This window comes from Corvus kubaryi, unplaced genomic scaffold (genome assembly GCF_017639235.1).
Source record: "Corvus kubaryi isolate FWS band 111438036 unplaced genomic scaffold, C.kubaryi_AGA036_p1.0 37392, whole genome shotgun sequence".
Taxonomy (NCBI): domain Eukaryota; kingdom Metazoa; phylum Chordata; class Aves; order Passeriformes; family Corvidae; genus Corvus; species Corvus kubaryi.
Genome location: NW_024581131.1, coordinates 10,172,498 through 10,186,683, shown reverse-complemented (window position 1 = coordinate 10,186,683; position 14,186 = coordinate 10,172,498). Strand labels below are relative to the sequence as shown.

The window sequence follows — 14,186 nt, the reverse complement described above, 5'->3', positions numbered from 1 at the left end:
TGCAGAAATATCCTCTGATTACAACACATTACAAAATATCCACGACTTTGAAAATTATTTGGTTGTTGTATCATTCTATTTCATGGTAGAGGGATCTGCACAACCCAGAAAAAGTTTCTGTGGTTCCGAAAAATTTTGAATAGAAGCCTCACCTGGGAACTGGTCAAACCACATATTATATAAGTGTTGTATGATAATCTGTTGTTATTTTTGTGTAAATTTTTTTTTTCCATTTATTTAAATTGAGAACATTTTTTCCTATCTCAGTTTTTCACAGTAGGCATTCAGTTGTTTGTCTTCATTATGTCATTGCTGCTTTACTCCTTTGTACAATAGCTTTTGGTGGACTATTTGAGGCTTTTTTACTTTTTTTAAGTTGTGTTCTGCCAAGAGCTTTAGAGAAAACAAGCCTTTTCAATATTCATGTAAAATAACAGGGAGATGTATATTTTTTGTTGCAATCACCAGTATTTGAAGAACATTATCTCAAAATAATTGTTATATTGGTTATTTTTTATCTTATTTGTTGGGTATGCTGTAAACATTTTTAATCCCCTGAATGCCAGCTAAAGCCAAAGCAGTTTTTCTTTTTTTCTCATTTTATGTATATCTATGATTTTTTCTTAGTTGTTCTATTCTTATATTTATTGTCAGTCATAATAGATGTTACAGATTTGTGCCGAGGGTTTCAGCACAGCTCTTACAAGGCTCATGCTAATGCTGTCTAGACTGTTTCTATTTAAATTGTGAGAATGTGACCTACTTTCATCTCTGTCACTGCATCTGTGGATTCTCCTATTCATGTCATATTAATTCGCCCAAGTTTAATGATTGTCCTGCCTCATTAGCTGGGCTTACAAGACACATATGGGAGACCTCAACCAGGCCAAAACTCATTTCTCAGTTGTGCCAAGAACGTGTCCCTATGTTTATCATGCCCTGTGTGACCCAATGATCCCCAGTAAATATTCCTAGTAGTTATTATTAATGTTTGCTGAGATACATTTCACAAAGTTTAACAAAATCACTTCATGATGGTCTGTTTATCTGTACTTTAATGATGAGTGAGTAATATTCACTCTTATGCATGCAGATGCAGCAACAAGAATTGGGTTTTAATGCTGACTCATTTTTTCTTTGAGTACTGAATTGAAAAAATACCTTTCACTTTTAATTTTTGTCTTGATGCTACATTTCATAACAGCTTTTGCCAGAGCTTGATGCCTTTTTTTTTGCCTTTGTAAATGTAGAAATTTCTTGAATCTCTTCCTCTGCTATTTGCTGTTTTTCCTGCTATCCATCAGCTAATTAGTAACATAGAAAGCATGTCAACATAATTCACTAAAGAAAACTTTAGTGGACATAAGATACTTCAGGTAGATGTTCATGAAGGCAACTGGATTCTTCAATTCAGTATTTAAAGCCTCTGGAATACTTCAGCAATTTTGTAGATAAATTGACTCAAACTCTTCTTAAAACAATGCCGTTTCAGTTCTCCTATTATTTTCATAAGCAGTACTGCTTTAAATATTAATCTCTTCATTGTATAGAACATAATATTTCCTAATTAAAGAAGAAAATAAAAATGCCTCAAGTTGCCCAGTTAATAGATTAAGTTAAAGTAATAAAATTTTATTAACAATTTGATTTTTCTGCGCCCCAAGCTTATCACTGCTTATTTTGTCTACTTAGAGGTGGTTTTCAAGGGGCTGAAGAGTGAAATTATTACATGTTAAGATAGTAAATTTGGCTTTCTGACTTACTTGTTGAAATGTTGCAGGCTGTGTGGAGATTACAGTTCCATAGTGAGAGTTAGTTGTTGTTTATTCATGGCCATGCTTGTCACACTCCAGCGAAGCTGAAACACAGTGCTTCTGATACACAGCAACGCACGTGCAAGGTCAGAAAACTGTCCTGAGAGTCAGATGATGAAGGCCTGGCTGATGTGGAGCTTCAGAAAGGTGATTGTGAAAGACATAAACATCCCTTGCCTGATGAGGTGTTCTGGGTGTGGTCATAAGTATTAGACTATAATTAGTCAATGTACACTTGGATATAGGAATTATTCCACATACAGCTTGCTGCTAACTTATCAATAGGAAGTCTGCTTTATCTTAGCAGATGAAGTAGTCACTGTACAAAGTTTCACACAAGAGCTATAGACTATTTAAATTCTCAAGTGAAATATAAATGGTTTGTACATGGTTGCTAGGCCTTCTGGTGGGTTTCCACACCGCTGTATATTGTATATTTATCCCTATAACTGAGGATCTTTGATAGTAGGAGTATTGTGTCGTTATTGAAATACAAACTGTGTCCAGCACACAGTTGTTTTCAGCACTTGGCAGAGAGTTGTCTTCATTACTCTGGTGTTCAAATTAGAGAGAAAGCAGATCATGCTAAAACTAGAGAATTAGCAAATTCTCATACAAATTATTTTAGAGCTTCAGAATCTAAGTACTTTTCACTGATATTATTAATTATCCTCCTAAGGATTGCGGGGCTTTTTGGTTTGTTTTTTTTTCGGTTGGTTGGGCTTTTTTGTTTGGAGTTTTTTGGTTTTGTGTTTTTTTGGAGAGGGGTGGATGGGTTTATTGGTGTTTTATGGGGTATTTTTTGGTGCAGAAATGCAGCTAATGTGAATATTTTCCATATAAATCTTTTTCAATATGAAACAGAGCTGCTCTGATTGTAAGTGAGTGTCTTATTGCATTTGGACTGGATCTTCCAAAAGTGAGTGTACATTTGCAATTAGGTATGACTCACACAGCATTAAAACTTTGCAGTGAAATAGTTTAATTGTATATAAAATGCAAGAAAATGTAAAACTTAGAATAAGGTTTCTAACAACAGAAGAAAAACTTTCCTTCTTAGTTAAAAAAACTTCTGTCATATTAACATTACTGCATTAACTGAAGAAACAGAAATCTTTAAAGAATTTATTTACAGTTAAAAGTCCATCAACAGGAGTAGGGACTGAACCCTTACAAAGCTAAATGATTCATTCAAGCAGTTCAAGAAATCTGGGATTTAGTAGGACACTGAAGGGTATCCAAGCACAAGCCTTGGATGCAAAGTTGTGGGGTATTTTTGGACACCACAGCTCTCAGTACCCTGATTGACCTTTGATTTATGAGCTGCCATCTACAAAGTCTTAACTACTGGTTACAAATATTATTCAAAAAGTCATTGAGATGAATTCAGTTGTTTTGCAGTGAACTTATTGGTTAGGATAATAGGTACCAAAGTTACTGTCTAAAAACTAGTGGGTTTGAGAATTGCAGAGAACATAAAATATTCAGAATTCTTTTCCTCTGTGCTTTTTCAGGAAGTAGTCCTTACTTCTTTCTTATGTCTCAGCATTCAGCATGTGCCCATGTCAGAATCTTTTTGTAACTTCCCAGAACAGCCTAGAATAATTAAGTATACAAGGGTATACTTGTTTTCATTAATTCATTCTTAAAAGAAATCTAAAAAATGGAAAACAGTTTAGAGTTTAGTCCTGTATAAGTAGAGATGTGTCTTCCTTAACTGATAATATTAAAGTGTGATGCCAATTGAATGGGACAGAATTTTTCTATCCATGCCCTATTCAGATAAAATGGCCTAAATGATAAACTCCGACTTTTGAGTTGTTTTATGATCAATGATGATGTGATGAGTTGAGTAACAGTATTTTTAGTTTTTACTTTCTCTCCACAGACATTTTAGTCATTAAAATTCAGTAATAGAGAGTATGTGGTCTTCATTCTATTTAAGGTTAAAAAAGCCATGTATTGCAAGTGCTGAAAAAGCACTGTAGGATGATACTCAGCACTAATGCTCTTATTAAACCCAGCAATATACTTAAAGATATTTTCAGAAGGTAGTTTTTCTCTCCTAATAAAACCCACACAGGCATTTTTGTGGGAATGACAGGGATATTGTTGCATGCAAGGATTGTTTGTACCTCATATGCATCAACATTGTCTCATTTCAAATGTAGAACGAACAGTTGAAAATCCTCACACTGAGTCACATACAGTGACATTTTTCCATCTTCACTTTTTTCTATAATATTTATTGTTTATTTATCTCTGTCTTAAATTTCTGATCTAAATTACAAATATCTAGAAATATGGGTATCTGGAATGCATTGCTCAGATGTGAATTTAAGCAAGTGTGATTACAGTGGTGGTATAGGGTCTTTCATCCTTGTAAGACACAGTACTGTGTTTAATATAGAAGCTTCAAATGGGAAAAATGAAGACAAACAAAGAAAAGCTGGATGAAAAATCATGATGTTAAGTACAGACAGAACCATCTGAATAACAAAATAATAGCTGTGTTACTAGAATGATTTGGGAACCACTTAACACTGAATCTCACAAAGCAATGCAGAATATAAACTGATTGACATTTTCATAAGTAGTTTTTAAATATGTACATGGGAATCTTGGCAAAACAATTTTTTATGAATAAGTTATTTCGTAAGGGCAGATTGTGTATCTGTTAAAAATGAGGATTTTATTGAAAGACTTTGCATTTTAACTTTTGAGTTTGTGTAAAATGTCTTCATTTTGAAAGACAAAAATTATGAATGCAGGCATGTGTTATGTTCTTCCAGCTATTCCTTTTAAATACAAAATCAGAAAGTATACTGGTGTCAAAATAAAATAAAATTTTCCCTCGTTTTCTTTCTACTAAAACCAATTTTAAAAAAGTAATTTCAGAACAAAAGGCACATTTTTTTATCTTGTATGCAGTGCTGTATTTTGCTTTGGATTTCTGAGAGTTTTAATGAAATTTGAAATTTAACTTCAAAAATGAGCTCTTACATATCTTGGCAATGAGGAAAAAGAAGGCTTAGAAAACTGGCATTTCAGAAAGAACTGAAACAAATAGCACTGAAAAGAAGAGAAGAATGAGGTATGGAAGTGGGGGAAAAATAAAAGTTTTCAGCACATGAAAAGTTGTTGGAAACAAGGGCAGTCCATGATGAGTGTGGGCAGGATATATTTGTTAATATAGGATATGGTTTATGTAGGATATGGGTTTATACTGTAGCAGATTTTTCCATGTTGTTATTGGAAATCACATTCTAATATAGACATTGAAATATTGGACCATAAGGTAGTAGAATATATGTTACTAAATTTCTCCTAAAAATGTAGAGTGCTTCTCAAAAAGTATGATAGTCTACCTTGTGAGAGAGGTAGAGTAGTGAAAAAATTACCTGCTTAAAGGTACTAATTTTCTAAATATAAAATGGGATAGATGGTTTCAAGATTCAAGGTAAAGTTTATTTTTACACTCAAACCTCATAAAATTACTTTATTTCTAAATTTTAGTGTTTCTTTTGTATTGACATTCAAAGTACAAACCTGTTCTTAGTTTTGAAATGCTGAACAGACTGGTTTGTACCACCTCTCTCACTTGAAAATATTCATAATATATTTCTGCTATTTACAGCCTCTCTTCAGACTTTCAGAATATAAAACAGCAGTGATTTTCCCATAGATTTCAGGAATGAGTTGTTTTTCTCTAACAGAAACTATAATAAAAATAATTAATTAAACTGGTGGCTTAAAGCAATGTTGATGTCTTTCAAGAGGAAAACAAACCGTTTATGGTTATGTGGGAGCTGGTCGATGAGAATCAAGTGCAAGAATATGACAAAAACACTCTGAGATAAATATTCTGAGAGTTTTGCTAAGGAAAATGAATTTATTTTTTCCCCTGGTACTTGCTTCATACACATCACTAAAACATGGCAAGTCCAACAAGTAGATGTGTGCAAATCAGAGGTTTTTCTCCAATTCTAGTGGCAAGGTGTCTATTTGTGGAAAATTCAAGTGACATTAGAATTTCTTCATTTTGCCTTGTTCTTTTCTAGTAACTTGAAAATTATTCAAGGATGAATTGATTTGCATGTACCAGGATTTAAAATAAGGCTGGAAAATGCAGGCATAAAACATGGGCTTTGTAATTTAAGGTCATACAAATACAAAAAGTTTAGAGAAGTCTGTGTGCAACCACTTTTTCCTGTAAAGCAACATTACATACCAAAAGACTTGAGTGTCATTTGAGTGGTTATTGAGGGCAAGGAGAAAATCAACGGTTGACTCCTGTATTGCTGAATTTACCTGGAATGGGGAGCATATAAGTTATTTCTGTTAGGTGATTTGAACATTTTGGAGCTATAATTACAATCAAGGTTACTGTGCAGTTTGAAGAAGGTTGTGGTTGCATATTCTTAAAGCTAGAAAGCTTTTTGCCCCTGCTCCTGCAGTTTTCTTCTGTTGCTGGGAATTAAGCTGAATTTTTGCTCTAACTCATGCAGGTGTCAAGAATGATTTATAATAATAATAATAAGTGCATAAGTTAGTCTTGCTTATTTTCTCTCACCAGCTGTGTCCTGGAGGAGGTACTGCCTTTAAATATTATCATTTGGGGGGGGGAAGGGGGGGAACATAATTAGAAATCACTCTTTTTTTCTTTAAGACTTCACATGAATTAGTATTATTTACAGATACTTTAAGATTTATTGACGAAACATTGTAACTCTTTAAATAAGCTATTTAGTGTCATTCATGTGCAACCCAGTAGGCATAAATGAAAAAAATCCACTGCAATCTCCTAGCTGGTCTTTCACAAGTCAGTGGTCATGTCTTATATACATGAAATAAAAGGGTTTCTGTAGCCAGAAGTGTATTTTGCTGCATCAGTCTCACCTTTATTGAAACATGTACAGAGTAAGTTCCTTGATGAAGCAGTGTTACATAAATCTCCTTCACAACACACAGTTGTTCTTGCAAACAGGCAATGGGGTAATAAGAAAGGAAACAATTTGGTCTCCTTTCACTCTAGCTTTTTAACCTGCTGGGTTTTTTTCAGAGGCCTTGACGCTTTGATAGCACTGGCAGGCAGCAGAGAGAGACTGTCAGAGTAAGATATCTCCATTGCTTGTCTGAACTTTGGCATAAGAATGACAGTTGTCATACCTCAATTTATATGCAGATCCCTAGTTGATTTTTCATGTCTTCTGACATTTTAGTTTTCTCTTTCCTCATACCATACCTGTTAATTTTTATCGGTATCTCCAAGTTATTTTCTCCAGGTTAATATTTAGAGCTATATTTGCACAGAAAATTATTTTTTCTCTGCTTGTATGGAGCAGACAAAGTGTATGCATCACACATACATATGTGTACAAGTATAGCTGACAGTCATTTTATATAGGTGAACAAATAATATGAAATCATAGAATATCCTGAGTTGGAAGGGGCCCACAGGGATCACTGAAGTCCAGCTTCTGGACCTGCAATTCCACTTTTCTTATGAAGGTAATTCTGACAAAGTCATAGTGTATACTTGCTTCAGCAGGTCCAGTAGGAACTGGCTGGTAATAGTTAGAAAAACCTGAGAATAAATCCTTGGTACACATTTGGCCTCCTATTTCAATTGACATGCACCATGTTTGACCACAGACTATCTAAAGCTTTCTCAGTTTTTTCAAGTACCATTCAAAAGCAGAATCTTTTTATAATCTCAGTAAATCTCTTTCATAGTATATTCATATCCTAAAATTACCTACGACTGAGTCTTGTATTTGATATAATTTTATTTGGATTAAATATTTTACTTTCATCTTACATATCAGTTTATTAGAAAAACCTCACATACTTTTTATCAAGATTTTAAAACTTGCTGCATTTTATCTTTCATGGAATGCCTTTTTAACCTGACTTTTAATAATTCAGAAACACATGCCATATGTAATAACAGTATAAGTCTATGAGGGCTAAAGTAGACCAGTTTCATCTGGAATGATCCACTGTAATTTGAAATGGAAAATACTGTTTCTGACACATTTGGGTAATAGTTATACTGTACCAGTTATACTTTGTGTATTTGAAAGACTGGGATTTGAGATGAACATTTCTATGTTGGATAATTCCTTCTAACCTAATTTTCAGTAGTGAATGTGTCCAGGACACCAGAGAATCACAAGGATATCAATAAAACTCAGAATAAAATCAGATATCCCACAATGCCCAATTTACAATTTTGTGTAAAGACCATCACTTCTTTCGCTAATAAACTTGTTGCGGTACTGGATATGAAGATGTTCTCTCTTCATGTTTAATTCCTCAATCCCACTCTTCTGATTTGAAGTTGCCTTTTCAGTATTTTCATTCTACATTTAAAAGTATAACATTTTGTTCCTCGTGAAGCATTTCTAGTGCATAGATTAGCATAGCTGGTGCTGTTTATTCCTCTGACATCATGTAGTAGCTTCCTATTCAATAGACTTTGATTACCAGCATTGCAATGGTGAATTCAGTGCCCAGGACAGCAAAGGCAGCATTCCTGAGGCCTTCCTCTCTCACTGTAGCTCCCAGCTTTCATGTCAATAAAAGGGGAAAAAACCCAAAACTCTGGGGTGGTTAAAAAGCAGGTAAGTTTTGCCGGAGAGATTGTGGGCTCTTGTAGGTGTTGCATGTCTCTGCTGGATGTGCCTTGAGATACTTGCTCTGATCTGATCTGTTTTGAGCAGAAGACTGGACTGGATGACTCCTTCCCTTCCAAAGTTATGAGTCTGTAATTTAATTTGTCCCTTGTAAATATTAATGAAAAGGAAAAAGAAACAAGCAAAACACTGTCAAAACCCAAAACAATGTTCTAGAATGTGCATCACATACTGCAATAGTATATTTCCTCTCTCCTTTATTTGTCTTTAACTTGCTTGATTGTTCCATAAAAAATGTGTAAAGATGAGGGATTTTTTATAACAAATTTTGCTGGAAGTCGACAGATAACAATTCTGAATCTTATGAAAAATTAATCATACATGGTGCAGCACGTATTGAAATAAATTGACTTTTTAATCAAGATATGAATATATAAATTCTTTCTAGCTTTCACTTTTATGTTCATCCTGACCTTCCCATATCACCTTTGCCCTCAGCCACGATGTTCTAAATTGCTTGCTTACTCTTCTCAAATCGTTCAGTGAGTTAAGAAATGATCACACAATGAGGAATGCGCTTTGTACTGCTTAGACCATTAAATTCCCAATCAAGTTAGAAAGTTTTGTTCAGGTCCTTTGATATCAGTGTCTTTTGAATAATGATAGAACATGATGATGACATAACAGTGACATTATTGCCTTCTGCCTACTACAATTTTAAAAGAAATTGAACACAAATCCCAATTCTTGCTCTTGATGTGAAAATTCTGTGTGGCACTACTGTGGATCACCTACCAGAAGTTATGAGCCTGGTACATTTTGTGGGTCTGTAAGATGTTTCCTATACACTGATTGTGGACACACCATGATGGAAAGACCTGCATAAGCACAACTTAATGTGTGGGTGTTTTGTTAATTGAAAGGTAATAAGTTTACAGGGTTTTACAGATACATAGATAAATTTTATAATGTTACTATTATATTCTTGATAGAGTATGATAATTAGCTCCTCTTAGTAGTTTCCTAGGAAATGCTCTGCACCTCAGTCATGACTGCTCAAACTCATGGTCTAACAAGGAAGATTATCGTGAGATTTTTATCATATTATCCAATGTACTCCAAAAGAAATATATTACCATGAGCGAGGTATAGATAGGCTTGGAAGTGCTGATAGCAGCTGCCTGAAGGTCTCACTCAGGGCTGGTTGCAATGGTGCTAGTGTAATGCTTTCTGACATGGTAAGTCTGTTGGAGAATTATTTCTCTGAATTTCTGCTAAAGCCTGACTTTAGCGATTTTGGTTTCTCTTGACTTTAAACAGAGAGTGCTGCTGTATATGGGGAAAGAAAACAGAGGGAAACAGAAAAATTGTAGATGTTATCTCAATATTGCAATCATGCAATCATTTTAAAGATGGGGGTGGAAAATAAATTTTCCCATTGTGATTTCATTGTCTGCAAATACTCAAGGAAGCAAATTTTTTGGGAGAAAACCCATAAATTTTTGTTCATATAAGCTAATTTTCAAATATATAAAAACTAGGTTTGATTTTTTTAATATCTATAACTTGATAATTTCATATTCAAGGAATTCAGACTGCCTTTTTTGTCTCATTCACAAAAATTAGACATTGTTTTGTGTATGTTTGAACCTGATGCTTGTATCTGATTACCTTATTTTGCTGACTTCTTTATTTTCAGTCTTCCTGGGTGATTTTAGGTTTTTCTATTTGTGCCTACTCTGACCCTGCAGATTCTACCTTCTCTTGACTGGCCTTTTTTCCTCAGTGCAAAGTACTGTGCTGACACTCATACCCCATGCAACTCTTTGAGCATTTGACCTGTTCTTTGTTCAGATCACTTTCTCCAAGACTGATATATCTTGTTGGATAATATTTAGTGACTATTTTACATACAGAATTCTGACTCCACCTCAGGAAGCCCTTTTAGATACGTCTTCATTTGTAATGGATGAATTTTGTTGGTCATTAGTAACCAGTTGATGATCCTCTTGCTTGTGCTGCCAGATCCATTTCACAAAGAGCAGGAAACTTATGCCTGGATTGTTACAGAGGTGTTTTCCCCAGATGACCTGCAGTCCCTCTCGGTGCTGTTCAGCACTGATAATGTGCATGCTCTCTGCTGTGCATTATGACAGTCTGAGTGACACACCATGCAATGAATAATAATGTGTCATAGCTGCAAGTAGTTAGAGCTTCCCTCACTTCTAGCACCTTGCCTAATGTGCCTCTCCCACACAGTTTTGTGACAAAGGGCTGAGATATATTTATATACTTGCTCTCATTTAACTAAAGCAGAAAGTCTTGTCGTTCTAAAGCTTAGCATGCTAGGTCTTCATCAGCATGGTTGCCCTGTAAGTATCCCACTTAAATACCTCAGAGAATCAAATCCCAAAGATGGGCATGGGTATAATACAGAACTACCCCAGAGAAAACATCAATCAGTTTGTTAAAGTAGGTCTGTATATGATGCAGATGTTTGAAGGTTTCTGCAGCAAGGTATGAAAGAGGCGTCTCAAATGTTTTCCCTGTCTTAGTACTAGCATATTCTGGAAATAAATTCGTATCTGTGAATAAACTGTCTAATGCATATTCCCTCTGTATAGAATAGCCCCAGTCATTACGACAAGTTGTAGTTTGTTTTGAGTTTTTTTGGTTTTTTTTTGACTGACCAGCAGGCTTAATGACTGACTCATATCCTGCTATGCACTGCCTCCCACCTAATACCATAGTGACAAGCTGCTCGTTTTCTTCTGTTCAAAAGAAATAAGGAATAGAAATTAAGTCTTTCAAAAAATGGGATAGTCATCAATATCAGTATGATTAAACTGACATGGATGGTGCTGACTACCTGTAAGACATACTCCTTACCCCTGCAAGGTTACACATGGACTTTAAACATTTATCACCTCTTAATTTCTGTTATATTAGCAAGTAAAAAAAATGGTGTGCTTTTCTGGAAGGCTTTTAAACATGAAAACATATGGGAGTTAGCTGATTAATGTACTTAGATAAAATCGGTAAATCACAGAATTTTCCAAATCCACATGTTTAAGCACCTTTTAAAATCCCTCTTAGAGGTTTTGTTTGTAGAATAAAGTCAGGTTTTGTGATGTTCTGAGATTGTTAAGAAAAGTTTAAATTGAAGAAATTCAGCAAGCACAAATTCTTGTGTGAACAATAAGAATATCTGATCTTAAACACATTAATTAAATGTGAATAATGCCAGTGCTGCTCTGCCTACAAACAAGCAGAAAATCCTAAATTATCAAGTTCAAGGACCAATCTGCCTCTATCTCTATAAAAGTATATATTTTCCAATATCTAAAAGCTAGTTTATTTTAGAATATATATCTAAATTTTGTCAAACATTTGCTAGATTTTTGAAATGTTTTTTATATAAATGTCTATTTGTTAAATATTTATGACCATAAAACCCCCATGCCAATTGCATTTAAACATTACCATTTGTCATGATAAACATGCATGCACATAGATTATCTGTCTCTATAAAAGGCAGAAACAAACCAATCTTTTTGATTCCTCTGTCTGCAGTACTCCTGCAGGAAAAGAAACAGCAATTTTCATACAATTCTGCAATTTTCAACATCTATATGAATTCTTGGAGAAATACTAAGGGAAAATAATTCTGTAAAAAAGATCATTTTGGAACCATTTATTTATTGTTTCTTTTAATATCAATAAATATCAATTGATAGATTTCTATTTTGTTTGTATTTATTTTCCTAAGAAAACTTGAGGGCAGGAGCATTAAATAAAAAAAACGCAAACTAATTTGTCTTTAATAATCATATTTCTGCAGAAACTTTTTAATATTAAATTGAAACAGCTTTACAACCATAATTTTTTGAGAGATTACATTAAACATGTTCTTTGAACCTAATATTTTCTTCTAAATTTCTCTTCCAGAAAAGAAATTCTAGTAAAATGTACTGTGTGTGCTTTAGGATTACGGATGGTTAATTCCTGCTTCCAGATCTGTGTCTTCATATATGGAGTTATTAAATGTGTTTTCCAAAAGTGATGACTCATTGTAGTTGGCTCATCTTTGGAGAGCACATTATAAATGGAGCTGGATTTAGCAAATATTGCTGTGCTACTTTTGAAAATAAGGCCCACTCGAAACAATTTAAGTGAAAGGTCATATCCCTTGATCTCCTGATTTTTACAAAATATATTTTCCATTAAGTTTTGAAGAACTTTTGGAAAATTTGTCAGCAGCCTCTTATTCTAAATTTCTTATTATTAGCCCTTACTGTTCAAAGACTATCAATACTGTGATTTTTGAAGCCAATAGTGCTCCTTATGTCTTAAATTATAGATTTTTTATATTTTATATTTCCACCTACATGCACAAAGGAGAGTAAAGCAAATACAATTTAACGGATATGCAGTCTCAATATAAGCTAGGAGAAAAGTGCAAGGAGAGAGAAGGTCTGAAAAACCAAAAAACATCCAGTACAACTGTGGATAAAATCCAGACTTTTGTGCATCACCTCTTCTGTGTCTGCTTTTTTTCCTGCACTCAAACAATATTATAATCATGATATGTAGCTTCTTAAAACAATGCTTCATCCCTTACAGGTGTTTTATCCTGTTCATCACCAGAAATAGTCTCTTTAACAAGAAACTCTTCCCTAGACCTTGAAGATAAGATCTGATTCAGTAAGGTGAGTTTTGATTTAATACTGTACCATTCCACCTGGGAATGAAATTCAGAGAGTTTGTAGGAAAACTTAGCCTAAAGTATCTTTGAATAAAAAAAAAAAAAGAAAACACAAAACAAAAACCCCAAAAAACTCTTAAATAATCATTATTCTTGCCATCATTTTCACCACTTGTGACTGACAGCATTTCTTAACTTTTTATCAGGATTTCTAACATGGGCTCAGTAAAGAATGAGAAAAGTTCTCAACCACAGTTCTTTTTTAGAATTTTCAAAAGATCCTGCCCTGATGGGGACAAAAATGTTTATTCATATTAAACCCATTTCCTCTCATTGTCTCCAAATCTATAGAGTTACCTTTTCCACTTGTAACATTTCCAGGCCTTAAGTGCAAATCCAGTGAAAATTGGTCTTGGCTGTTCTCCCACTTACACTGCATTTTGAAATGGAAGTTATGGAATGACCTGTTATGGAGTAATCTTGTATTCTTTTTAGAAATGACACTACAGTGGCTAGACAGACTATTGGTCTGTTCTGGAGTGGCAGTAACCCGGTAAATTCCAAAAGAGTTTCAAGAGGCTCATCATTGTCTTGTAGTTTTTCATCCATCTCTTTAAGAAGATACTGAAAGATGATTAGGTATTTCATCTGCTCTTGAAATGATGTAGAGTTTGAATGTCTGTGGAGATAGAAGGGAGAGCTGAGCACTTGTTGAGAAAATGCAGAGAAATCAAGGTTGAGGAGTAATTTTTTAAGTATGCTGTACCATAGTTCAGAACATTTGTGAGTTTAAATAGAGTGCTTCTTGCCTTCGTTCATTTCTAGGTCCTAAACTGTTCCCTGACTTTTCATCCATGTAGTTTAAGTCAACATCTGTCAAAGTACATTTATATTACAACATGCTCAAGAATCTTAAATTATTTGATATCAGGCATTGACTGTTAGGGTACAGAAAAGAATTACAATTATTTAGAGGGGTGGGGTTTTACCCTATTTGCTACCTTATATGTTCCAATTGCCTTGCCTGGT

General features: G+C 34.2%; 1 protein-coding gene across 11 annotated transcripts in view; it reads left to right on the top strand.

Moving 5' to 3' along the window:
• LRRC4C (leucine rich repeat containing 4C) overlaps positions 1 to 14,186 on the top strand; it is a 497,660-nt gene that overhangs the window by 381,091 nt on the left and 102,383 nt on the right. For 9 of the 11 annotated variants that reach the window (XM_042038287.1, XM_042038282.1, XM_042038286.1 and 6 more), the window contains one exon: positions 13,076 to 13,161. The exons of the other annotated variants lie outside the window; for them this stretch is intronic. The gene's annotated coding sequence lies outside the window, so the exon portion shown is untranslated. The remainder of the gene's footprint in view (positions 1 to 13,075; positions 13,162 to 14,186) is intronic. 11 annotated transcript variants of the gene reach the window in all.